This window comes from Macrotis lagotis, chromosome X, assembly GCF_037893015.1.
Source record: "Macrotis lagotis isolate mMagLag1 chromosome X, bilby.v1.9.chrom.fasta, whole genome shotgun sequence".
Taxonomy (NCBI): Eukaryota; Metazoa; Chordata; class Mammalia; order Peramelemorphia; family Peramelidae; genus Macrotis; species Macrotis lagotis.
Genome location: NC_133666.1, coordinates 335,267,798 through 335,294,826, shown reverse-complemented (window position 1 = coordinate 335,294,826; position 27,029 = coordinate 335,267,798). Strand labels below are relative to the sequence as shown.

Sequence of the window (27,029 nt, the reverse complement as noted above, 5' to 3'; positions counted from 1 at the left end):
CATGCACATTTTGAAGAGGAAAGGAAAAGGAAATAATGTATGGAAATCACTCAGCCTCAGTTGAGCATTCTATGCAGAACTCATGGTATTGGGAGTATAATTGCTTCAATAGGCTCCTGAGGGTCTTCTGAGAAGAATGCAGATATACTAAAAACAAACCACATATTTTATTTTGCTTAGAATAGAAGTGGAAATAGCACTTTTGTGGCAAGGGTCAAATTATAAAATAGGCCCACAAATAAAATTTGACAAGGACATTCCTCCCCTCATTATCTAGTCCACCATTTTTCAGAAGTATCAGTGATATAAAAAATAAAATATTTAAAAATCTATAAAAACTATTTTAGAAGCATCTAGCTGGTACAATGGATAGTGAATTCAAATATTACCTCAGATATTTTCTAGTGTGTGATGTTGGGCAAGTCACTTACCTCTCTTTGCCTCAATTTCAAAGGAAATGGCTAATCACTCCAGGATCTATGCCAAGAAAATTCCAAATGGGGTCATAAAAAACTTGTCATAATCAAAAAAATGACTGTACAAAAACAAATGCTTTTGTATTTCACAGTAAAAATTTTCATTTAAAAAATTCTATTTGAATTAATAATTTGTTAAGACTAGGATATGGGTGTGGCTAGGTGGCGCAGTGGATAGAGCACTGGCCCTGGAATCAGGAGTGCCTGAGTTCAAAGCCAACCTCAAACACTTAATAATTACCTAGCTGTGTGGCCTTGGGCAAGCCACTTAACCCCATTTACCCTGCAAAAGTAAAAAAACAAAGATTATGATTTGTGTTTATCAAAATCTAATCTACATTTTGTTATAATTGGAGTGGGTAAATAAAGGGTAAAAAAGGAGACATTAGAAGTATCTATATGCCTAACATTCTCTTACCATCTTTCCCCCTCTGTAAGCCATTCAAGGCTCAACTTGTGTGTTTCCTTCTCCATGGAGCCCTTCTTAATTCCCATGTTTATCAATAACTTTTCCTCCCTCCCTGCAATTATTTTCTATTTTTACATTGCTGAGGTTGAAACTAGACCTATGATTTCATGAGTACAAGGAATAAACACATGAAGCGCCAAATCAGAAGATCTGAGTTCAGTTCCTAAATCTACCACTTTCTCCTTTTGAACTCTTGGACACTAATAGTTCTTTATAATATAGTAGTGCATCAAGGTTTGCAAAGTACAATTATTAGGGTGGTTGGGTGAGGAAGAAGATAGGGTCTGAGGTCAATAATACTCTTCTTCCTGACTTCAAACTCAGCTTCAGACACTTACTGTATGACTCTGGACAGGTCCCTTAACTCTGTTTGCCTTAGTTTCCTCATCTATAAATGGTTTGGAGAAGGAAATGACAAACCCTGCTAGTATCTTTGACAATTAAAAAATGCCAGTTGGGATCACAAAGATCTTAATAACAACTGAACAACAAATTACAGATATTATATCATTTTATCTTTGCAACATCCCTGGGAAACAGATGTTATTTTTTTCCTATTTTACAAATGAGTAAATAGATGGAGTGAAAATGACTAGCCCAGACTCACATTGCCAGGAAGTGGCTATAGCTGGGGCTGAGCTCAGTTCTTCCTGAGCAACTGGGTGGTACAGGCAATAGAGCACAAGGCCTGGAGTCAGGAAGACTGAATTCAAATCCAGGCTCAGATATTTACTAGCTGTGTGACTGGGAAAGACAACTCAACCTTTAGTTGCCTCACTTCCTCAACTATCAAATGGCAACACACTGGAGAAGGAAATGACATACCATTCCAATTTACTTGCCAAGAAAACCCTATGGACAAATTGCATGGAGACATGTAGAACTGGACATCACCGAGCAATAACTACAACTTCCTGGCTAGGTCCTGTGTTCTGTTCAATGAACTTCTAAATCTATGTTTTTATGTCACTGTACCTCATTTTTAAGTGCATATTTCATTTGGTTCCACCTCTATCCCTGTTCCACTCACACCCAAAATCATTTCTCCCTGCATTGAGATGTTATGAGGAGGACTGGGAATCATACCAGGTAACTGGAAAAATTAAAATTCCAAGAAAATGTGATTTACTCCCAGCAAATTACTACCACATCGCTTAAGAGTTTTCTGGCCTACTAATTTTTATTGCAGGACTCATTTTGGTCTTTAGCTTCTCATTTTAAGAGCTGGCGACAGTTGGTTGTGAGGTATTGCATGGAAAAAGATAACTTGAACTGCATTATCAACTTCATTTCTCTTAATATGGATTTTATTAATCTAGCAATAATGTGTGACCTTTAGATAATTTACTGGGCTGTTAATGACAAGCTGGAGAAGTTTGAGTCCCTGATGCAAAGCTATTCGCCCTTAGAACGTCATCCAATCAAAAACCTTAAAGGGACCATTCCTTAAACTCTATTCTCTAGAAATGGACTGAGAGGTTATGATATTTTCATATATGTTTCTTCCTGAGAAATAAAAAGTATTGTGAAGATAAGAAACAACAGTCAATATATAAGGAATTGACTATCATTCATTGAGTTTTAAATAAGGACAGATTTCTCAGTAGGTCGGAAATTTGGTAAATTTTCTCTTTTGGAATTTAAGAAAATGATTACAATGTATAGGCAAATTTAAAAAAAAATGAAATTGAGAAAGTAAACATGTTTATCCTTAAAATAAACCACCACAAAATAGATCATTATGTTTATTGTCTATAACTGTTTTCCAAAATTGATATTGAAATTAATTTGCTTTATAGGATGATCATCAATAACAGTGGACAACTAGGTGACAAAGCTGATAGAGTGCAAGCCCTGAAGTAAGAAGGACTCATCATCCTCAGATCAAATCTGGCCTCAGAAACTTACTAGCTGTGTGACCCTGAGTAAGTCACTTAACCTTCTTTGCCTTAATTTCCTCATCTGTAAAATGATCTGGAGAAGGAAATGTCAAACCACTCCAGTATCTTTGCCAAGAAAATCCCAAATGGAGTCACAGAGTTGGTCATGACTGAAAAATGATTGAACAAAACAATTGAGTCACTGTAGGAAATTGAAGTCAGACTTCAGTCTTTCATAGCTATTATGTTAAAAGAGACAGTTCAAATGACTGGGCTTGGGAGGGAAGGCTTTGTCTCTTTGATGTGCTTATGGAATATACAATTGCCACTAACTCCTCACCCTGTCAAAGGAAAACTGTATTGGACAAAATCAATGACCTAAAGCTGTACAGAAGTAAAAATATTTGAGTGATTTGGGGGTGGGAAGGGAGGGGAAAGGTATGGATTTCTGCTTTCCTTTTTATCGGGCAATTCTAACCAGTAATTCTCCACCAATGAGATTAGCAGCTGTTCTGCAGTTTATGATATTACAGAGCTGATGGGGGCAGGGAAGCTTGGGACTTGTCCAGGCTCACACATACAGTATCTCAGAAGAGAGACCCAAACCCAGATCTTCCTGACTCTTGAATTTGGTTTTCTCTTCCACTTAGTATCTGTATTCTACCATACTTAATTTTTTTATCCTTTTACCAACTGATAGGCTTTAGGCATTTGGGCATAACTGATTTATAGAAATAAATCACAATAATCTCATGAAAACATTAATAAAATTATTCATACTTTTCTCATAATTTGGATGAGGCACAGACACACTTGAGTATAGCTCACTCAGCAAAGCAGTCACTGGGTTGGTTTATACAATAGTTTAAACAACCAAGCCAATTATTGATATCTTGTCATCTAGATTCTATTTCTGGTTTGTTGTTTGTTTGCTTAATGAATTCAGTTAAAGCTGATTTCAAGTATAGAAAATAAAATTAAAATTCATAAATGTTCCAACAATTATTTTCATTTCCTGGTGAACACTACTTTTGAAATTCTTTTGACCCTTGCATCAGACATTCCAAGAAACTTGGGTACAAAGAGGAACACCTGGGTACAGTGTCCCTGAGAAACATTTCTACCCTTCTGGGTATCATTGGCAAGGCTATCTCTGCCTCATAAGCATCCTATCACTATTACATCTGTACTATAGCTTACTTTCTCTTTCTTAGGAGAGTCCAGGTGATTTTGAAAGTCCAGGTGATTTTAAAAGAGATAGCTGATTAATCCCTATGGAAGAAAGAAGGATTAAAAAGGTCAAATATAAGCCAAAATTAAAAAAAAACCTTTCTACTTAGAGATTAGACCATTCATCTTAATTTATGGTTTGGAATATCTACAGTGCTTTTGATTAATTCCCCAAGTCCTTCCTTTTTCCAAATTGTGCAGGCAAAGACTGTACAGATATCTAAATAAACTGCATCTGTTGTTCCTCTTGCCTCAGTTGGATTTCCTCTTGACATCTGCCTATTAACATCTTCCTCCTAGGCTTAGCCTAAGTACCATTTCCTCTATCATCCTTTCCTTCTCACCAGGAAGAAGTTACTCCTTCCTCTTTTAATCTCACAGATACATTTAAAATTTTATAACTGGAATTTTCACTATTTGGTTATGTGTCCACATCCTTAAGGCAGTGCCTAGGCCAGAGAGGATACTTGTGTCAGTTTCAGAGATGTCTACATACACAAACCTTTCTGATGGCATTCAGTTTATTTAGAAATGTTTAAATTGAATAAAAAGACATTTATTGGCATATGTGATGACAAATAACCAGTTTTATTAAATTTTTCATTGGGTTGTTTTGGGATCATGTAGATAAAGCCAAAAGATATTGGACCCATGATAAAAACCAAGCTCTGTGCTAGTTTAATTTTCATTCGTTTTGCTTCAACCTCCTGTTTTTATGATTAATTTCTTCATTAACAGTTCATTTTTCATATGGGAGCCCTCCTGTGGCCAAAATGATATCTGTAACATTCCATGAATTTGAACCAAATATCTAAGGTCTGCTACACTGACTATTTTTAGAAGTGGTGGATTTAAATGATACCTTTATTTAAATTCTTCAGGACACTTCCCTGTCAGTATCATGACAAGGATAACATTTTACTACAGCTTCTTATCAGCTTTAAAATTACCCAGCTAATAGAAATATTTTAAATAAATGTGCAGTAGAAGCAATGAATCACATTCCATATTGCATTTTATTTCAATGATATGTGGCATAGGCGTGGAACTCCTCATGAAATAAGGGCACATCTGACGACTTTTTCCCCCCACAGGCACAAGTGATGCTGTTTATTAAGTGCAGCTGGGATCTAAGAAATGACATTGTTGTTCAAACTCCAGGATTCATTTGGTACAAGGGACTGAGTTCTCAACTTTGAGTAAGAAAAAATAAAAGTTCAAACCATACCTCAAATTCTTAATATATATGTTTTCACACACAAATCCTTTAACTTCTATCTCAGTTTTCACATATATAAGATGGGGATAATAAAAGTTGTATTGCCTACTTCATTTTATTGTGCGTCTCAAAAAGGAAAACATTCCTTTTGCACATTTAAAGGATTGAGTTAATATAAGCAATTATTTTTAATATATTTTTATTATTATATGATCTTAAGTAAGGTATATAACTACTGGAAACCACTGTTTTCTCTTTTAGAAGAGGGAAATGATCATTGATAATAGTCTTCCCCTACCTAGATATTCTTTTCAAAGTAATCAGTTACTTTTTGTGCTATTATCAAAGGCATCTTACAATTATTTTTTAAGATATTCAATCACATGCACATCATATTGGTCCAAGTATGTTTTCTAAGTATGCAAAGGTATGTAATAGTTAACCCAAATCATTGTTGTAAATAGTAGTATCCACAGGAAAAAATAAATTAAAAGAAAGAAGCACTGTGTAAAGATTCATTTAATGAGGTGCTTTATTTCATATTATAGTCACTTGGTGAGGTGTGAGCTGTTTGAATACAAAGGTGTCTGTAATGATTTATCTTTGTTACTACTAACTCTAAAATCTATGGATTTCCTCAGAATTTAGAGAACCAACTAGGTAGTAGTAGATCTTAAGAGTAAGCATGGGAGAAGACCTCATCCATTCTAAACCTCTCATTTTACAGATGAAGAAACTGAGTTCAAATAGGTTCAGTCACTTGCTGAAAGTCACACGGTAAAAGTGGTTGAGCTGAGACTGAGGAAGGTACTTTGACAATGAAGATTAGAAATGTATAAAGGCAAAAGAAATGACACCCTAGGAGAATTTTAAAAAATTATTTGGTTCAGAATAAGAAGTAATTAGAAGACTGAAAATCACCCTCCCCCATATACACACACACATACACACACACACACACACAGACACACACACACACACACACACACACACACACACACGCGCGCGCGCGCGTGCGTGTGCACACGAATGCACACAGACATAAATTGCTTCTAGAAAAATGATTTAATTAATACCACACATATAAATATTTTATTTAAGCTCTCTAATTACTACAAAGCATTAGAAAAATACTGTCCAAATGAATAATTTGTTAAGAATGGTGGAATATATTCATATTTATGAAGTATTCAAATATCTTTTTCATAACTAGAATAGGAAAATGGAGGGTCAAGGGGATATTAAGGAAAGAAAGAAAAGAAAGCAAAGAGACATAGTTCAGGCCATGGTTGAAAAGTGATGGTATAATCAAACTAAGAGGTCAGAAAGAATAGTTTGAAAATATTAAACCTATCGTACTGAGGTCCAGCTATATCATTAACTGTACCATTATTGCACATTTAATTTCCATGATACCACCTATCGGTAACAATACCATTACTAGGCCTCTAGAGTTGGGAGCATCTGACCTTTGGGTTAACTATAATTGGAGCATTCTTTAATTAGGGAAAGTATCAGCTGATAATAATGTGCAGTAAGATCATTATCATTTAGGTCAGCTCTCACTAATTGATGTTTGTGTAGCATAGGTTTGGGGATTACAATTCACAAAGTTAAGGGAACCTTTGTCCCACTACAAAACAAACTAGGCTGAGGTGAACCTGAATGCTCTGGGGCAGCTGAATTGCAACAAGGGGGCAGTGCTGAATGTATTCAACACCATTGCTTAGTGCTGCAAAATTATTTCTCTGCTAATGACAGATTTGTTCAGTTCATCTGATACCCCCACCAAGGACTGTCAGACATAGAGAAAAAAAAAGAAAAAGAAAAAGCTGAGATCCTGAAACCAACTAAAGAACAGTTTCTCAGAAAGTATTCAGGAATGATAAGTAACTAGGCCATATTTTAGTGCATTTTTTTAAAAAAGAACAATAGTTTAATACTTATTTCACATTGGAATTTTATAGAATAAGATCACTGACTATTCTTGTGATTTGGGGGTTAAATTTAAAGGCTTTTCACTTACCAACATTTCATATTTAACTGAATGCCTCCCTGCTATTGGAATTCAATATGGAAATGTGTTGAGTTTTTCCTAGTGTGCTAAGGAAAATAGTGATTGACACAAGGATAGAGTAATTCTATTACATCAGGGAGGTCCAAGGGAAAAAAAGCAATTATTGAATGGGAAGTGCCCAAATTAGCATGGGATATGGAAACCTTCATCTTTAAATTGTTAATTTGAACCTAGTCCAAGTGTATCTACCAGTGTCTTGGCTGTATGTTAGCAGCTGTCAGAGAAGCTAGAATTCTCACTTCAGGTCTCACTGAAGGTCTTCAAATCACTTTGGTGATTTCTACACTGAAATCATCTACATATCTACACTGAACCATTTTGTTCACAAAATCATGAAGCTAAATGCTTCTAGAGGAGACTGGTGAATTATATTGCAAAAAAAGATAAATATAAATATGAGGATATCAGAAGGGCATAGCTCTTATGAAGATCACAAACCACTCCCTCACTATAAAAATCCATCTTTTTTCCAACTCTAATATTTTTCCTGTAATACTATAGTGTTGCTATCTGACTGCAAATTATGGAATAGCACAATATCCAAAAATAACATGGGGCAGAGAGGTAGTACAGTTAATACAACACTAGCTTTGGAGTGACGATGAACTGAGTTCAAATATGACCTCAGATACTTGCTAGCTGTGTGACATGGGCTAGTCACCTAATTGTCTCAAATTAAAAAAAAAGCAAAAACAAAACTAAAACTAAAATGGTAGTGACTCAAAAAAAAAAAATAGACTCAATCAAATGTATTTATGTCACAGGACCTGAATCATGATGACTCTGAAGAAGTAAAATATATGATAGAACTAAGTAGCAGATGTATGTTGAGAAGTTATGGAAGAGTAGCTGTGAAAAATAATTGGAAGTAAAGAATAACAAAGATAATTGTATCCGTGAAATCTTAAAAGATAACAGAAAAATTAAGTGTATATTCTTTTACTAAATACATAGAAATACACGAATGAGAATTTCACAAGATTCCAATGGTATGAAACATTTATAAAACATACAATGTAAGTCACTTAAAGGGAGGGAAGAATTTTATTAGGTAGAAATTTGGAAGGAGGACAATCTAGGTGAATTACCTAAATAATAGTCCAATAAGTTATTAATGTTAACATTATATATTTTTGGCATGGCAATGGGGTTAATTGACTTGCCTTGCACAGCTAGGTAATTGTTAAGTGCCTTAGGTTGGATTTGAACTCAGGTACTGTTGACTCCAAGGACAGTGCTCTATCTACTGTACCACCTAGCTGCTTATAACATAATGTTTTAAAAAAATTATGAGCAATTTAAAAGGAAATACTTCATTAGTTGAATAAAATATCGGTGAAATTTCTTCATTTAATGATAATCTCAAATTAGATAATGGTTTTATAATCTGAAAAGAGATGGTCTATAAATACATATATACATATATATGTATGTATGTATTTGTCTGTGGTTATGTGTTATGATTAACCTCTTGAAATAATCTGGTATCTAACAATCAAAAAGCATACTCATATTATTAACATATTGCATTTTAAGAATGTTTTTAAATTTCAAGGTGTATTCATGGGTTATCTTATTTGAGACTCAAAACAGACTTTGAGGGATAAGAGATCACTTCTAGCTGGGGTCTTAGGTCACCCCCGATCTAAACATTGAAGGGAGGGAAAGGTTTCAGTGTATGGAGATAAGGGAAGAGGTCAATATTAATTATAACAATATCTCATATTTATGTACCATTTTAAGGTGCCCAAGACACTTTATTTTCTCATTTAATCTTCAGAATAAGTCTGAGAAAGAATAATGATTAAAAATTAATAATAATTAGTATTTTTGAAAAGTTTTAAATCTTAAAAAGACTATCATAAATATCTCATTTTATCTTTGCAACAACTTCACTTAAACTTCAGAATAACCTTTAGAAGGCATAATGATAAAAATTAGCAATAATAACTAATATTTATGTAAATTTTTAAAGCTCAAAAAAAGTGTTTCAAATATTACCTCATTTTCTCTTTGCAACAACTCTGAGAGGTGATGATAATATCCCCTTTTGACACATGAAGATATAGCCTCAGAGAGGTTAAGAGACTCTTAAACTCAGGGTTACACTGTTGAGTGTCTAAGAGAAAACTGAACTGAGTTCTCAGCATGTCAAATTCTCCATTCACCAAGCTATGTTGTCTCTTTAATTATCATAGGGATAACAAGGTATAACAAAATTGGCAGTGAACCAGTCTTCACAAGACTTGGTTCCACCATTGGCTAATAAACCTAGGGCCACCAAGTCCTTTAACCTCTTTGATTCTTAGTTGTCTCGTTTGTAAATTAGGGACCATAGTCATGTCAAGAGCTGATTACCTCACAGGATCAAATGAGATAAGGTGTATGAAAGCACTTTGTAGATGATAAAGCATTTTCCCAACTTAAGGTATCATTATCCTCTGAGGCATAATAAATACTTAAAGGTAATGCTGTCTTTGTCTAGCTAGGGTTCTGGCCTGTCATTCCTCTCTATGTTAGGCTTTCACTGTGGCAGTGAGATCATGTTTGGTGATCAAAAATCATACCCCTAGTTTTGAAGTTTTGATCTCAATTTTTCTCCAAATTAGTCCCTGAAAAAAATACAGGACAAGTAGGAGGAACACCTGGATTTCTAGTTCTGGATCAAGCAATTTCTAGTCATGCAATTTTCCCCCCTGTGAGTCTTGATTTCCTCAGCTGCAATTATGGATAGATTTGCTTTTACTAAAATTTTATTCAAGGCCTCTTGATGATATGGGAATTACCCTTCTTGGAGTTTACATTAACAGAGTACAAGCCTTAACAGGCACACACAAGCTGGAAAGAAAGGCTGAGTAAAGATTTAGTGAGTGTGCCACAGTAGATCCCAGCCCAATGAGGTTGGTCATTGGATTCTTCATTTGTTTATCTGTTTGGCTGATTTATTCTTATCTATCTATATAGTTGCCTATCCGTTAATCTATCTATCTCATCTATCTGTCTTTCTATCTATCTCTATCTACCTATTTAACTATTCATTGATTTTTGCCACAGTTTGATTATCTTTAGTATGCCATAGAAAGTTTGTGCCTGTGGAAAGAGTATTCAAATTAATGAAATCGTGGATATTTTTGTTTTGGAAATCAAAATTTGTCTGTGCTTTCATCAGAATAGGGAGTTCCTGATGAGTTTCTTGTAGTAACTCCCTCTGATCAATGAAAATCACATAATGTTATAAACTGTCTGGAAAACTAAAATGCTTAGTGACTGACCCTAGGTTACAAAGTTAGTGGATTTAAGATGTAGAATGTTAATGAAAGAGGGGTGGGTGAGAAGAGGGAGAAGATTGAAAAAGGGAGGCAAAAAAGGAACCTAATTGAGAGGTGGGAGAGAGTTCCACTGATGAGTAGTCCCATGGGTAAAAGAAAATGAGGACTTCATACTGGATAAAGCCTGAGGTTCTGATGCTGAAAAGTCTACTTGTCATGGGAAGGGGAGAGTTGGAACCCCAAGGGGGTAAGTGGAACCTGAAGGAATTGGTGAGCATGGACCCAGGAAAGAGATTACCATATAAATCTAGAAAAAAGAGAGGATATATCAGTGGAGGATGGGGAGGAGGGCAGGAAGAGATGAGAATCCATGGTGTTAAAAGGATTCCTCTCCCCAAGGAGAATCAATCCTAAAAAATACTGGCAGAAAATATCTAGAGAACAAATTTCAGAATGGGTGCCTTGGAAGATTTGATTATTTGAAAAATACAGAGAAAACAGAAAGCCAAATAATAATAGCAGTCATGAATGAATAATCAATAAATAAACATTTATTAAATGTCTACTATGGATTGGACATTATTTTACCACTGGGGCTATGAAAGGAAGTAAAAAGATAATAGTAAAAAAGATATATATAAAAAAATAAAACAAGACATAGACAGTAGCATAATAGTGATAGGAGACTTGAATATCTCTTTATTAGGTTTGGAAAAGTTTAACAGAAAGATAAACTAAAGGAAAAAGAAGAAACTGAAAAAAAAATTTCCAGAGAAACAAAAGACATGTCATCATCTAAATGGGACAGCAGGAGAATAAGCATATTTCTCTGTATCACATGGAACTTAAATTGACTGTGAACCAGGACACATGGATACTACAAACAAATGTAAAAAGGGTAGAAATAATCAAATTATCTTTTATAGCTCATAGTACAAAAAGAAAAGAAATTGGTTCAAAAACTCCAAAACCAAAATGTAGATTCAATAATGACATCTTAAATAGTCAGTGGTTAAAGAACAAACTATGGAAATAACTATGTAAAAAGAAAATAATGATGAAATATCATACATAATTTCTGGGACTGCTAAAGCAGTTCTCAAGGGTAAAATCATATCCTTACAATATATATATATATATATATATATATATATATATATATATATATATATATATATATTAACAAAATAGATAAAAAGGATTAATGAACTGACTTATTTCCAACTTCAGGTCTGGAGACAGGAGAAAAGTCAAACACTGGAGTCAAACACTTACTAGCTGTGTGATCCTGAGCAAGTCATTTAATCCTGTTTGAGTGGGCATAATTAGCACTTAAAATAAAAGTAGTAGTTATAAAACATACCACTATCATAAATTTGGAGTTCACTATCCTACTAATAGCCATAATGTCCATGGGAAGAATGGACATATACTTAGAGTAAAATGATATTCTGACATACCTATGTAGGAAATAAATTTGGTAAAAGCCCTTCATTGATACAGAACTATATAAGTTGAAAAGTCTTTTAATGTCTATTAGTGTTCTCACAAAGATTCATTTTGTGTGCAGTATCTCAGATAAGCAGGCTTTCCCAGATGGATTCCTCATATATGCTCCTTTCCACAGAAAACAATTCTTGATCACTAGGGCTAGCTAGTTCTCTTTTTAATCCATACCTGACTCTCTTTATAACTGCTAGAGAGTCTTCTCAAACCTTCTTCAGACCTCAAGTGTACAGCTTTTATGCACTTATGCCTGTCTCCAATTTATCAGGAGTATTTGTCTCTGCTCCCTTTACCAGTGAGAAGCCTGAGAGAGAACTCCTCTTGGAAGGAAGAGTAAGTTTCTTCTCCTCTCTCTTCTTTTCTCCCCATTTTCATTTGTCATGTCATTTGAGGAGCAACCAATAGGAGATACATTTAACCTAGAACACAGAGATAAACTAAGGACAAGCATAGACATAAATGGTTCCAGAAAGCTAGCTAACCAAGGAAGGAAGCAACTTGAAGATCAATCTAGAAATGGACTAAAAAAATTATTTCTAGTAGTTGGAAGTTGTGAATTTTTACTTTAGATTCATGTGAATCCTATTCTTCATCTAAACTCTGGTTTATTGTAGGAAAATGTATTCCAGGCTATTTCTTTCTTTCTTCTTTCTTTCTATCTTTTTTGTTTCTTCCTTCCTTTCTCTCTCACTCTCCCTCCCTCCCTCCCTCCTTTCCTTCCTTTTCTTTCTTTCTTTCTTTCTTTCTTTCTTTCTTTCTTTCTTTCTTTCTTTCTTTCTTTCTTTCTTTCTTTCTTTCTTTCTTTCAAGTGAGGGGAGAGTGTGATTAAAGTAGGGAAGGTGTTTTGTTACAACTATTCTATATACTTGGCAAATATCCTTTTCTAAATGTTAATTGATACTACTGGCTAATAGTTGGGACTCTTTAGTGAAAGTACTAGATAAATCATAGCCTCTCAGGATTACCCAAATTGTAGTGCTAGTTGGCACTAGGGTAGTAGTCTTGGAAAGGTGGTATGAAACAATACCATTCGTGATCTTCCATAAGGTCATGGTTAAGAAAATGACACTTTCCCACCAGATTTTGAATGCTGGATTGTATTTTACAACAACAGTGCCTTTGGTAAGGTTTCCATTTACAAAGAATCAATGGATTATGAAACATTTATAAAATACTAGCACATTTATATCCCAGACTTGTATTAGACAATGAAGATAACAAAGATAAAAATAAAAGTCTTTCCAGAATTTGATGACTAAGGAGATTTTTAGTCTCTGGACTGTATTAAGGGGAATGATTTTTTACATCCATTAAACTTCTATATGAAATTGTAATAATTTATGTTGGTGTCTTTTCCACCATCCATTTACAATTTTTCAACATCAATAATTTAAGTAGATCAGGTTGTTATATTTGAATACTGTATCATTTTCTCATTTTATTTTTCTTTGATTTTTATATTAATTTTAATCTTTGCACTAACAAAGATCATTCTTTCATGCAATAAATCTATTAAATAAGAGGAGGAAACATTTATCCTTGAAGATAGGATAAGATTTTAAATTGTCATCAGAGACCACAGTGAAATGGGAGTTCATATTATTGAAGAAAAATTTGACAGTCCAGTGATAATAATAGTGGAAATAATTATATGATCTATCTGTAAAAATGAAATATCAAATTTGTCATTTCAATTCATACTTCTTAAATATGTTGAGTTAAAGTGCTCTTATGTAATATATTGCTCTATTATCTTGTCCTTTGGGGCGAGTTTGAAGAAATTATGATTCAGTGAAAAGAATACTGCATTTACAGACTTGGGTTTGAATCTCAGCACTGTCATTTGCTACAATTGTGACCCTAGGAGTGGCATTTAACATTACTAGAGTTTGGTTTCCTTTTCTTTTAAATATTGGGTTGGAATAAATTACTTCTTTTCATTTTATTTTTACATGTAGTTAATATTGATATTTCTCATTCCCTCTCCTCTCATTAAACACTACAAATAAAACTACTATTGTTGCCTTTGTATAATTTGTTCTCCTAATTCTCTAATTCACCCTACATTTGTTCCTAAAGGTCTTCCTCATTTACTCTAAAACTGTCCATTTTGTCATTCATTACAATAAAAACAAATTCCCATTATACTAATACACCATAAATTTTCTACCCATTCCTTAACATATCATCACCTTAATTTCTAGCTTTCGACTACTATCAAATAAGGTACTACAGACACTTTTTTGTACATAAGGGTACCTTTTCTTTTATCTCTTTGTAGTTTAAGCTTAGTAGTTGTAATGGTGAGTCAGTTTAGTGACATTGTTTTCCAGAAAGCCTGGACAAATTCATTTCTCCACTAACAATGCATTATTGTTTCTATTTTTCCTAAGTTCCACTAACTTTGTCATTTTTGGACTAAATGGTCTCTACCCCAATCCAGCTTGAACCCTAAACTCTAATGAGCAAAAATTAGGTAAATGATTAAGGTAAAACCCATTAAACACTTTTTCTTTATAAAGAACAATGAACTATATTCACTGCCTTTCCACATCCCACCCTACCAACTTCCTAAAAAGTCTTTAGGTGGTGCAGTGGAGTGAAAAGGGGAAGAGAAAGCCACATGAGTCTACGTGTCATTTCACACATTTTCTTTAATCCTCTTGCATTATACTCCCTAGCCCACTCCAAAAGCCTTCAGCAAAAAGGTGGAAACTTGGTAAAATGGTAAAATAATGAATAGGGGATTTTTAGTGATCCTCAGTTTTGGCTCCCCTGTGCACCTTACCAACAAGACCAAACAACTGGTCAGAATTGTTTTAAGCATGTGACCCCATAAGAGAAAAACTAAATGATTCCTAGACCATTAATCTTTCCCTTCTGCAATTAATCTTCTGCATCAGCTCAGATCATTTTTCTCTGATGCTCAAAAAATGTAAAGATTTTTTTATTGTCCTCCAACTAAAGTCCAAACTCCTTGACCTGGAACTCAAAGTGCTTCATGAATTGGGTCCAGTTTAATTCTCTAGTCTCATCTCACACTCTCTTGCATTCTGTGCTTTAACTACTATAGCACAGAATATACCCAGCAATAGATGAGGACTACTTGATGTTGTTTTAACATGTCCTGAGTTTTTCTACCTCCACACCTTTGCTCACACCAATACTATACCTATAATATCATCTCCTTAAATCTGTCCATTGAAAGCCCTACACATTTCAAGAGTCTCTTCAAATATTATATTCTCCATGTAGCATTCTCTAATATTCCCCAATAGTAGTAATCTAGCATCATCTAAATTTGCAGCTGTTTTATCTCTCATGCATGTACTATATTAAAATTGGAATTCTAATTATTTATGGACTTTGTATATGCTCTATTATCTTGTCCTTTGGCGCAAACTTGAAGAAAAAAGTAAAAAATGTTACATTTACAGAAAGGACTGAGGTTTGAATTCCATCTCTAAAATTTGCTACTTCTGTAACCCAAGAAATTACTTTTAATGTTATTGTGACTTGTTTTACTCTCCTTGTTATGAACTTCTTAAGTTCATAAATCATGCATTATTTCTCTTTGCATCCTTCCCTAGCAGCCAACACAATATATTATATGTAACAGGTATGTTATGTATATTTGTTGAAAAATAATTGAATGAATTAAGACAATATTCTTGTGCTAACCAATTGAAATTATCAATGATAACTCCAATATTGTGCAATCATATCTTGAATCTAATCGATTTGTACTTATTGCATTATCTATGATAACTTCCTCAGTTAATATAATAGAAGGATGACATGCTGACATTCTAGGATGGCCAAGAAAATACAATAGCTGCCAATCAAGTGATATATTGAGTACTTATTAGGGATAAGGCAGGATGGCTCATTTCCCACTCCTGAAATTATATTTATTCTGTATATCACAAAGAGTTGAATGGCTCCTATTGAACATTTTCTTTAGTTTTTCAGGATTTAAATTTATACCATTATTCATTTAGCATTAGAGTTGATACTAGCAACCAAATATTTCAAGAAAGATTTAGGGAACATATTTTTCTTCCCAAGTACCTAAGTAAATCCTACTTTTCATCATTATTTTATCTTTTTAGCTACTAAATATCATTTTGTAAAATAAATGAATCAAGGATATTACATTGACTCTTTCAATTTAGTGTTTCTAGTTTAAGTAAAAATTCTGACTTGATGCAGGCATTCCTTCCTGAAAATAACATGTTAAGTGGTCTACTATTTAGGAAAACTGATATTCAAATGGAATACATGAAAATGTGAAAAATAATGTGATGTGTATGTGTACAACTGACGGAAGGTTCATGCAGAGGAAATAATCTGTGGTTCACTTTTGATTTGGATATGGGAAAGGATTGAATGAGATTCCATATAGGGAATGATTTAGATGGAGAGCTTACTCATTAAATAATGCTAACTGGGGAGGGGTGCCTATTACCTTCCAACATAGGACTAAAATTCAACATGGTCTTGACAAATTGAAGCAGGATGGTAGTCAAGAGACAAGTGTAGAGCAGTATGTTAAGTGAGGAAAAGAAATAATGGCAGACAGTATAAAGCTAGAACTGCTTTTTCCAAATACAGCAGCAAAAATCTATGGTTCATATAGATTTATAGGATGAGCTAAAGCAATGCATTAAAGATACGTGTGTATGTGTGTGTATACATCTATATTATATATATATATATGTACATACATGTTTAATAATAGTAATAATGAAGCTAATTATTATAACTATATTATAGCTATATAAGTAGTATTATATAAATAACATCCAAATAGCATTACTATTTTCCAGGAATGATGATAAGCCCTCTACAATTATTATTCCATTTGATCATCACAAGCCTGTAAAAGCAGTGCTAATCATCATCAGTATTACCATTTTACAAATGAAGAAACTGAGGTAAAAATAGACCATGTGACTCACCCAAGTCACATGGTTTTTTAATGCTTGGGGCTGACTTTGAACTCAGGTCTTCTTAACTTCAGGCTCAACATTCTATTCAGTCCGTCACTTAGTGAGTTGTCCATGTTTAAACATAAATGTCTGTACAGTGTGATTTTGTAGAAACATTTCCATTAGTCTTCTCTGTAATCACATAAGCTTAATGAATTCTTTCCTAGCTATTTGGCATCGCTTAAAGTCAGTAAAGATATGAAGGTTGATTTTCCTCTGTAAGTTTGAAAAAGTCTAGGAAAATTCAGGAGAATAAAATCTCTATCCTCTTTTTTTTTTTTATCTTCTCCCCTTCAATCACAAAGACCCATGCTACAACTGAGTATGTAACCTCTATGAAAGTTTTCTTGGCTCCTATAAAGGCTATCATAGTTGAGGGAAGGAGTAGTATAAAAGACATATACTATATGTATCTATACACATAAATAGGAATATGTATAAACAGACATACATGTATATGTAAAATGGGGTATTTAGGGAGTATTTAAGTATTTTAAAAGTATTTAAGGAGGACCAGTACTTCTGGTAGGAGGGCCTATTGAACCCTTTTCAGTATATTCATCCATGTTTGGTATCTACCTGTGGCTTTAAAAAGCATACATGGGCCATACCCCATTAAACTGCCTCAGGAGATGGGTCAAACTAGGTTAAAGAAACTAATGGTTGGGGCGGCTAGATGGCGTAGTGGATAAAGCACCAGTCCTGGAGTCAGGAGTACCTGGGTTCAAATCTGGTCTCAGACACTTAATAATTACCCAGCTGTGTGGTCTTGGGCAAGCCACTTAACCCTGTTTGCCTTGCAAAAACATAAGAAAAAGAAACTGATGGTCCTCAAACTCAGTGATAAGTTAGGGGGTATCTACACCAGCACATAAAGGCTTCCTCCCAGAGGAATGGGTGGATAGAAACAATGTGTTTCATTGGCCAAGATAGTAGCTGAAGAAGGCTCTCTGGAGTACTATGACCTTGGTCAGAAATAGAAGGCATCAGGATCATTCATACATCCCAGGCCATCACCAGTTGTCTTTATTTCTGTACTACTGGACTTTGATGACTCTGAAAGAGAGAGTAAGTTTGACAATGCTGTGCTACGTTGATTCATTTAAATCCAATTTATACAGGAGTCAAGATATCACCTGTGAGAGCTTTGATCCTCTTCAAAAATGAAGTGCAAACAGCAACAATATGTAAAATGGAGTGACAATTCAAAAGGACCAATTGCAATAATCTAATAAGGCACAGTTCTATGGAAATTTTAAAATCAGATTCTCAAGGTCAGAAGGAACCTTATGGAACTTTTATATTATTAAACAAACATTGTCATCCAATCTCTGATTGCATATTTCCAATGACAGGAAACTCATGCCCTGTAGAAAGCCCATTCCAGTTCTGAAAGGAATAATGCAATTATAATGAGCAAAAAAATCTACCTTCTTGGACTTTCTACTGCTTGGGGTTAATTCTTGATTGTGTGGACAAGGAAAAGATGTCTTAATTCTCTTCTAAGTGATTACATCTTTTAGCAAATCTACTCTTTTCCTTTTACAGTTTCTCATTTTTAAAACTCCCCAATTTTTTAATTTAAAATTTTCTTTTTATTAAATTTAACACATTAAGTTATTTTCATATGCAAACAAGAACAGAAAGAGGGAATTCCTGTGAAACTGCGAATCTCTAAAAAATACAGTTTTAAAAGTATACATTAAATGGAACACACATACCAACACTTCTCTGTTTGTACCTCCATATATATTTCATTCTCCTTCCATTTAGGTATTTTAATGTTCAATGATCTTTTTTTGCATAATTATGCCTGTCTATTGACTTCTCCCTATAACTCTCTAAGAAAAATAAAAGTTTTCTCTTATTCTTAACAAATAAGGAGAGATAAGCAAGACAGATTCTCACATGTCTGTAAATTAATGCCTCATTGACACTCTAGTCCATCACTTCTCTCTATAGTAGTGTAAAGCAGGCTTAGTAATCCTGCTTAGTCACTGCAATGATTGGAGAGAGAATCTAGGGAAAATAGAGATTTGTACTCACTCTTCTGATACCAACAATCAAGATGTAGACCACTCAATTTTCAATTTGAGTTTGAAAACATAAATAAGAAAAGGGATAAATTTAAATATTTTAAAACACATGAAGAAAAAATAAAGAAATTTGACAGAAAAGAAGACAATAAAATGTCCTTTGAATAAATAAAAAGATTAGAAATTAGAAAATGAAACTGCTATTGATGATCCATAATTTTTTAAAAAATATAGTACAGTGGAGAAATTTATGTAAAATACAAAGGATGGTCTGATGACACAAATAGTTAATCATTAGAATGATTTAATTTGTTGTTGTTTACTTATTTCAGTCATGTCAGAGTCTTTGTGACTTGATGTTTGTCATTTCCTTCCCCAATTCATTTTATAGATGAGGAAAATGACACTGATAGGTTGAATGACTTGCCCAGTGTCACACAATAATAAGTGTCTGAATTCAGGAAGGTGAGTTTTCTGAATTCCAGGCTCTATCCACTATGCCACCTAGCTGCCCAAAGATTTAATTAGGAAATTTAAATTTTCTTTACTAGGCATTTATAAAAAAATTATAAAAATAATGCTTTTACTAGACTTTAAAAAAGGAATAGATAAATAGAATAACACACACACACATACATATATATATGAGACATGAGCACTTATGCCAATTAGGAGGCATAATTTATATGAATATTTGAAATTTTTTTCTTGTCCCAAGATTCTGAATGTCCCAACTTCTTTTGAGGACAAGCAAATATCAATGCTCATTATCTTCTCTGCTCAAAACCGTATGATAGTCTTCCAAGCAGGTACTGAAATGCTATAAAAATAAAACCTTATAATGCAATGATATAGAGCTATTTTACAAGAGACAAGAAAATGTCAAGTATTTTAGCTTATGTGTAAACCTTTTTGTAAAGTGTGTGAAATGCATATTGTACATAATCATACTTCATCTTTCATTGTGGAAGAGGGAGGGGAGAATTATTTTATCATTACATTGTTAGAAAAGTTTCCATTTTCTCCATAAAAGAACTGGGAAATAACAATGGTACAGGGAAGGTAATCAGTTTTATTTTGCAAGAAAGCTCCACATGCTAAAGTTCCTAGTTGTCAGCAAGTTTAACTACTCCTCAGTACCAATCATCTTCTAGGCGCAGCTGAATGCAACATTACTTTTGCAAGAAACTACGGTGAAAAGTAGCTATTAGGTATAAATACTCTCACTTGCTGAATTGTTGATGCTTGCCCTTCATAAATCAAAACATTACCAAATCTAGGCTAAGCGAACAGTGTAAAAGACTTTATTGTTCTAGCACCCTACTGACGACACACGCATTAACCAAGCCTATTGTCTCCCCTGCATGGGACTCAGCAACTGTTAACACTATTAGGCTATTTAACCATTAGCTAAATACATATTAGTCTGAATCACAGAAACCACGGAAGGAGGCCCCTAGCTATCAAGCAAGTTTGGTTAGGATCTCTGGTTCTCCCCTTTATTATGATTAAACTGCTTTACTTATGACAATAATTGTTACATATGCTCTCAGGTGATTTATTGTTGTGGATGGCAAAGCAACACCCTGAAAGTTTGCCAAAGGGCGTCAACTGTTATTGATATGTACATAAAGATGATAAATGATGAACTATATCCACCAAATTGCTACCAGTTATTATTAGTTATTACTCTTGTTTTATTTTGTGAAGATTACGTGGTATGATGATGGCCTCAGGGGTTCTAAACATTCCTGTTTGGTGAGCACAGGCACTAAAGGTGTTCTTAGACACGTACAGTAATGCCAGGCAGTAATCTGGAGACAATTTATAAAGAATCAGTCTCAAATTTCAAAGAGTCTTTCAGACACCCACGCTTCAACATACTTTTCATATTTGAGTCCTTGTAGTAGACAATTCCTCATTTTGTAGGCTTAATGAGTGTCTACTATTTTTAACCAGGATTTCCAACAGTCAAGCAAATAAAGGCCCCAGTCTCCTGCCTTGATAGGATGCATTTCTTTGAGGTTCAGTAATCCTTCCTTAACCCACTGGAGGAAGCATGGACTGGTCAGATACTGGTGAAACAAGGCAGGGCAGGGATATGGCAGACCAGGTGTACAGGGGCTGGCATTCCAGAGGAGAGAAAAAAAGGCACATTCTACAAGCCTCAAAAAAAAGGAAAATTCACAGGAAATCAAGGTTGTTTGGTCAGGAGTTGCAACTGACTTCCTTAAATGAAGGGTTATTCAATTACAGATAAGTTTGGGGTGGGGGGTAAAAATAGAAATTCTAATATAAGATCAGAGCACTAAATTTGATTTGGTTATATTAAATTAACTACAGTTCTATTGTTAATTCTTGCTTTCTAGCTCTATCCCTATTCCTGTCTTTCTGATATCTTTTTTCTAATCTTTCACGCTCTTATGTCAGTATGTAGGCATATATATATATATATATATATATATATACATATATACATACACACATATGCATGTATGCATATGCTGTAGTATATATAATGCCACCATATATATAAAATACAATCTGGGGGGGCAATATATCCTTAGCCTTTTTTCCCCATATATACTGCCATAACCAAGACCCTGACTGCTCTACAAAACTACAGAGGAAACATTGAATAAGTCAAAGTCTTGCCTGATGAAATTGAAGTTGAGTTCTATTTTTTTATTTTGAAATTTTTATTTTGAAAAATTTGAAAAATTTGAAAAATTTTGAAATAGTCATGAGATTGCTTTAACAACTTTCACAAACACATACACACACACACACACACAACACACACACAAAGACATCCCTTTAAGATTCCTATAAACACTTAGTTGTATAAATCTAACACTCTAGCCTAAAATTTAAAAAATACTTTGCTTAAAAACCAAAAAAGGGGGCCACAAAACAACCCAATTTTAAGAGAGCCCTTCCAATTCAATAATGCATTAAGCATAATATAATCTTTTATAAATTGTTCCTATATATTCATCTAAATGTATGCATTTACACACATATACATATACACACACATATGTATACCCATTCCCATATGTACTTGTGTGCATGTCTGTGTGAAATACCTCTCCAAACATTCACTTTCTTAGTAATAAATATTTTTCATTATTTTTTTGTTTGTTTTGTTTTTTGTTGTTGTTGCAAGGCAATGGGGTTAAGTGACTTGCCCGAGGTTACACAGTTAAGTATTAAGTGTCTGAGACTGGATTTGAACTCAGGTCCTGCTGACTTCAGGGCCAGTGCTCTATCTTCTGCGCCACCTGGCCACCCCAGTAAGAAATATTTCTGCCGTATTCCTAAAAAGACCACATCACATTCAATATCAAAAGTTTTGGTCAGGTCTATCACTTCATATGTTAAGGGGTAATCTTACAAAAACAAGGTTATGACCAAAAAAAAAAAAAGTCCCGAAATGGAGCTCCAAAATTGGTCAAGAGAGATAACACCTTGTCTTCCTTTCAATTAAAACTCCAGGAAATCTCAAGTAGAGTTTAAGAAGCAGACAGTGGAAACCTATCTCTAGAAGGAAAAAAAGAGACAGAATAACAAAGGTAGACATTGAAACAAGTTGCCTCTATCCACTGATTTGGTGCCATATGTAAGATACAATTAATTATATAGATTTAGTACATACATCCTCCTTGACTCTAGGAGTCAATAAATCAATCAATAAAAAGGTATTTACTAAATGAACAAATGCTCACAAAGGGGTCAGAAGGAGGAATGTCAGGACACCCTGAAGGGCTCTCTTTAGAACTTTGGAATGATAAATGTAGCATGGGAGACCCTGGCACAAGGACTGCCCAGCATGGTGTGCCCTCATCAGTTAGGGTGCTGCACTCTACGAGAAGGGCAGAATTGAAGCAGTTCAAAGGAAACATGATATATGTAACTTTAGAGTACCCACCCCAGGTGTTCCCATGGACTATTTTGCCCAACCTGTGGTACAGCATTCTACACTTATATTGGTCTGATCAACCACAGTCAGACACTCTGTAATTTATCTCAAACATAGTGATGTCATTTTGGTCTTCTTCAATAAAAAAAGACAAGAACCAACCAACCAACTAACCAACTAATCACTTACGAAAAGACCCTGGGCAAGTCAATTAACTGTTTATCTCAGTTTCCTGGAAAAGAAAATGGCAAATCACTCTAGCATCTTTGCCAAGAAAACATATAATGGGATTACAAACTGGGAACAATTGAAAAAAAAGACAAACAAAAATGCTCAAATTAGTATAACTACTGTCACACAAGTACAAAAACATGAAATAATCTACTCACAATAAGTTTCACTTATATTGGGAAAGACAAGTACAAACAAAATACAGTAAATACAAAAAAGCCAAGAAATATGTATAAAATATACTTATAGAAGACATAAAAGTCAAAGAACATACTAGGATATGTTGATGTAATAGATGTAATATTTTATATAGGGTATTCCAAAATTATTGGTGCAGTCTTAAATTATTCATGTTTAAGACTTTTGGCAAACCTTGTATGTAGTATTTAAATACAAAATAGCTTGGGAAGATGGGCTTTATTAAAAAATATGATGCCTGATGGGAAGGCTTTATTCAAAATATAATGCCTGAACTGGATTATTAAAAATAAAGAAAGATTATGTGAGGTATAGAGAAAGGATTACTTTTTATACATAGAACCACCATTGCAAAGACATTTTTAGTGATGGAAAAGTTTGCATCATAAATAAGAATAGAAAGAAGTCCATGTTGGTTGGATTACAGATTACTGGAAGATGAAAAATGCTTGTATGATGAGGTTGAAAAATAGGTTGGGAATTCGTTGTGAAGAGTTTAAAAGCCCAATAGAAGAATTTATAATTTACCCCAGGGACAAAAGAAGACCAATTGTGTTGATTATTTAGCAGAATTTCATGTTCAGATATGTGTTTAAGGAACATTTCCTTAGCAGCACTACAAGAAATAGATTAGGGTGTAAGAGACTTGAGATGTTGGGGAGATCAATTAGGTGACTATTGCATTAATTTAGAAGAGAGGAAGGCTATATGAAGGCCTGAAATAAGGTGGTAGCTATATGTATGAATAGAAAGGAGTCAGATGGAAAAGAGACATCATAAAGGTGGAATGAGTCATATTTGTTAACTGATCTGATAGGGTGGTGGAGGAAGGGAGAAATATTCAGGTGAAGAAACTAAAACATGGGAAGGATCATGGTGCCTTCAGAAGAAAGAGGCATTATGTCTCATCCTTATAAATCCTGGATGACTGCTGAATATATATTGTTGCAGATAATACTGAATAAAAATGCAAGTAAGGATATATAGAGTGCTAATCTTTTTATGTGACAATCCTCTGAATATGTGAAGTCTGCCATAATTCACCATCTTTCCTCCAAGTCTTCTTGTCTCCAGACTAAATATCCCCAATTTCTTTAACAAACTTCATGTGGTTATTTTAAAAGCAGTATCTCTATCTTTTCTTGCAGGATTTTGTTTGTGATATATAGGAATGCTGATGATGTATGTGGATTTACCTTATATCCTGCTACTTGGTAAAATCATTATTTCAACCAGCTTTTTAGTTGGTTGAGTTCTTGGGATTTCCTAAGTATGCCATCATGATATCTAAAAAAAAATATATATATATATATATATATATATATATATATATATATATATATATATATATATCTAATACCTCATTCCCTACTCTGATTGCTTTTATTTTTTTTATACTCATTGCTATTGCTAGGATTTCGAATATATTACTGAATAATATTAGTAACAGTAGAAATCCTTGTTTCACACCTGATCTTACTTGAAAGACTTCTAGTTCTTCCCCATTACTAATAATGCTTATCGATGGTTTCAGGTAAATTTTTTATCAGCTAAAGGAAAACTCCATTTTTACCTGTACTTTCAAGTGTTTTTCATAGAAATGAGCCTTGTATTTTATCAAAATAGTTTTTTCTGCATCTATTGACATAATCTTATATTATAAATATTTATTATTTATATAAACAATTGTGTTAACAGCTTTCATTATGTTAAACCATCCTGGCATTCCTGGTATAAGTCCCACTTAGACATAATGTAGAATCTTTTTAATACATTATTATAATCTTTTAGCTACTATTTTATTTAGATTTTTTACATCCATATTCATTAAGGAAATTGGTCTATTATTTTCTTTCTCTATTTCACTCTTTCTAGTTTAGGTATCAGTAATCACATTTGTTTCATGAAAGAAGTTTGGTAGGATCTTTGCTTATTATTTCAAATAATTTATTTGATATTAGAAATAGATGATATTTAAATGTGTGATTAAGGTCACTTATAAATCTAACTGATCCTGGTGCTTCTTTCTTAGGTCATTTATGATCAAATTGACTGAAATGATCAAAGGAGAATGAGAAAAAATTGCAGATGATGTGGAAAAATTAGGATACGAATTCATTTTTGATGGAATTGTAAACTGATCCAACCATTTTGGAGAGCAATCTAGAATTATACACAGAGTTATTATTCTCTGTATACTGTTTGGCCCAGGAATATCATTAATAAGTCTATTTTCAAAGATGATTAGAAAAGGAAAAGAGTCTCTGGTCCTAAAGCAATCTTTGTAGTAGCAAAGAACTGGAAATTGTAGGAATATCCATCAACTGGGGAATAGTTGGACAAGTTGTGGTATATGGTTGTGATGGAATACAGGAAATTAGTTTGATGATCATAGAAAAAAATGAAAAGACTTGCATGAAATAATGAAAAGTGACATAGCCAGAACCAAGAAAACATGGCATAGTAATAGCAATATTGTTTGAAGAATTACTTTGAGTCACTAAGTCATGTTGCCTATTATAAATACACAAAATAACTACAAAGGATATATGAAGGAAGATGCTCTCTACATCCAGAGAAAGCACTGACACAGAATGATTATTTAAATATGTTTTTATATATTTATATATTTGTGTTTAGTGGTAGCCATTTTTAGGGTGGAGAGGGGAAAAGGGGAGAAAACAAATTTACATAATTACTATTATAAATATTAAAAGAATAGCAAATTGTACTTAATAGATTTGCAGTTTCATATGCAGTCATTTTTTATTGTTATACTAAATTATGGGGGGAGACAAGAAAAGACCTCAGTGTTTGGTACCTCTATTTTCTTATCTAGAAAATTGAAATGTTTTCTTTGCATCCCTTTAGCACAGTTCTTAGAACATAAGAAGCACTTAAGAAATACTTGTTGACTAACAATTTCTTTATTTAAGAGCTACCTGATAGGGTTACCATAAGGATCAAATCAGAATATGCAGAAGACTGTGCAAAATTTTAAGAACTATATAAATGCCAGATGATGGTGGTGGTGGTGGTGGTGATGGTGATGATGATAGATTAGACCAAAAAAAAATATTTCATTGTTTAAATGACTCAAAATACCAGATTGATTCAGTTACAGTCTGTTTGTGTTTTTTAAGGCCATGGAAACACAGTCCTAATGTTAGGGAGTATAGCAAATTTATACCCTAAAGTCACTGCAAATTGCCTGGTCTATTGTTTTTGATAATATTACAAAAGATTTTTCCTGGTTCAGAAAAAGCTAAGAAGAAAGCAAGGGACAATTCTCAAAAGAAATAAAAAAGCTCCCTATCTCTAATGTAGTTTTAGTTTGCTTTACAAGCATTGACCCTCCCTTCCCCTACTTGAATCAAATGAGGGTACTCACCTGGGAGGCACCTTCAGTTTAGGCCCCTCATCACATTGTAATTGGAACCTATAGGGGTCAATTTAGTCTACAAACTTCTTTCATTCCACAACCCCAAGCTCCATGACTAACAAATTTTGACCTTCTACTCTTCT

At 33.8% G+C, this 27,029-nt stretch overlaps 1 long non-coding RNA gene across 12 annotated transcripts in view; it reads left to right on the top strand.

Moving 5' to 3' along the window:
* Nucleotides 1-27,029, top strand: part of LOC141502840 (uncharacterized) — a 368,212-nt gene that overhangs the window by 158,565 nt on the left and 182,618 nt on the right. For 11 of the 12 annotated variants that reach the window (XR_012472672.1, XR_012472662.1, XR_012472669.1 and 8 more), the window contains one exon: nt 2,745-2,870. This is a non-coding gene — a long non-coding RNA (uncharacterized LOC141502840). Of the gene's footprint in view, nt 1-2,744; nt 2,871-5,149; nt 9,100-27,029 lie in introns of those variants that run through there. The other variant, XR_012472670.1, reaches the window with a different exon arrangement.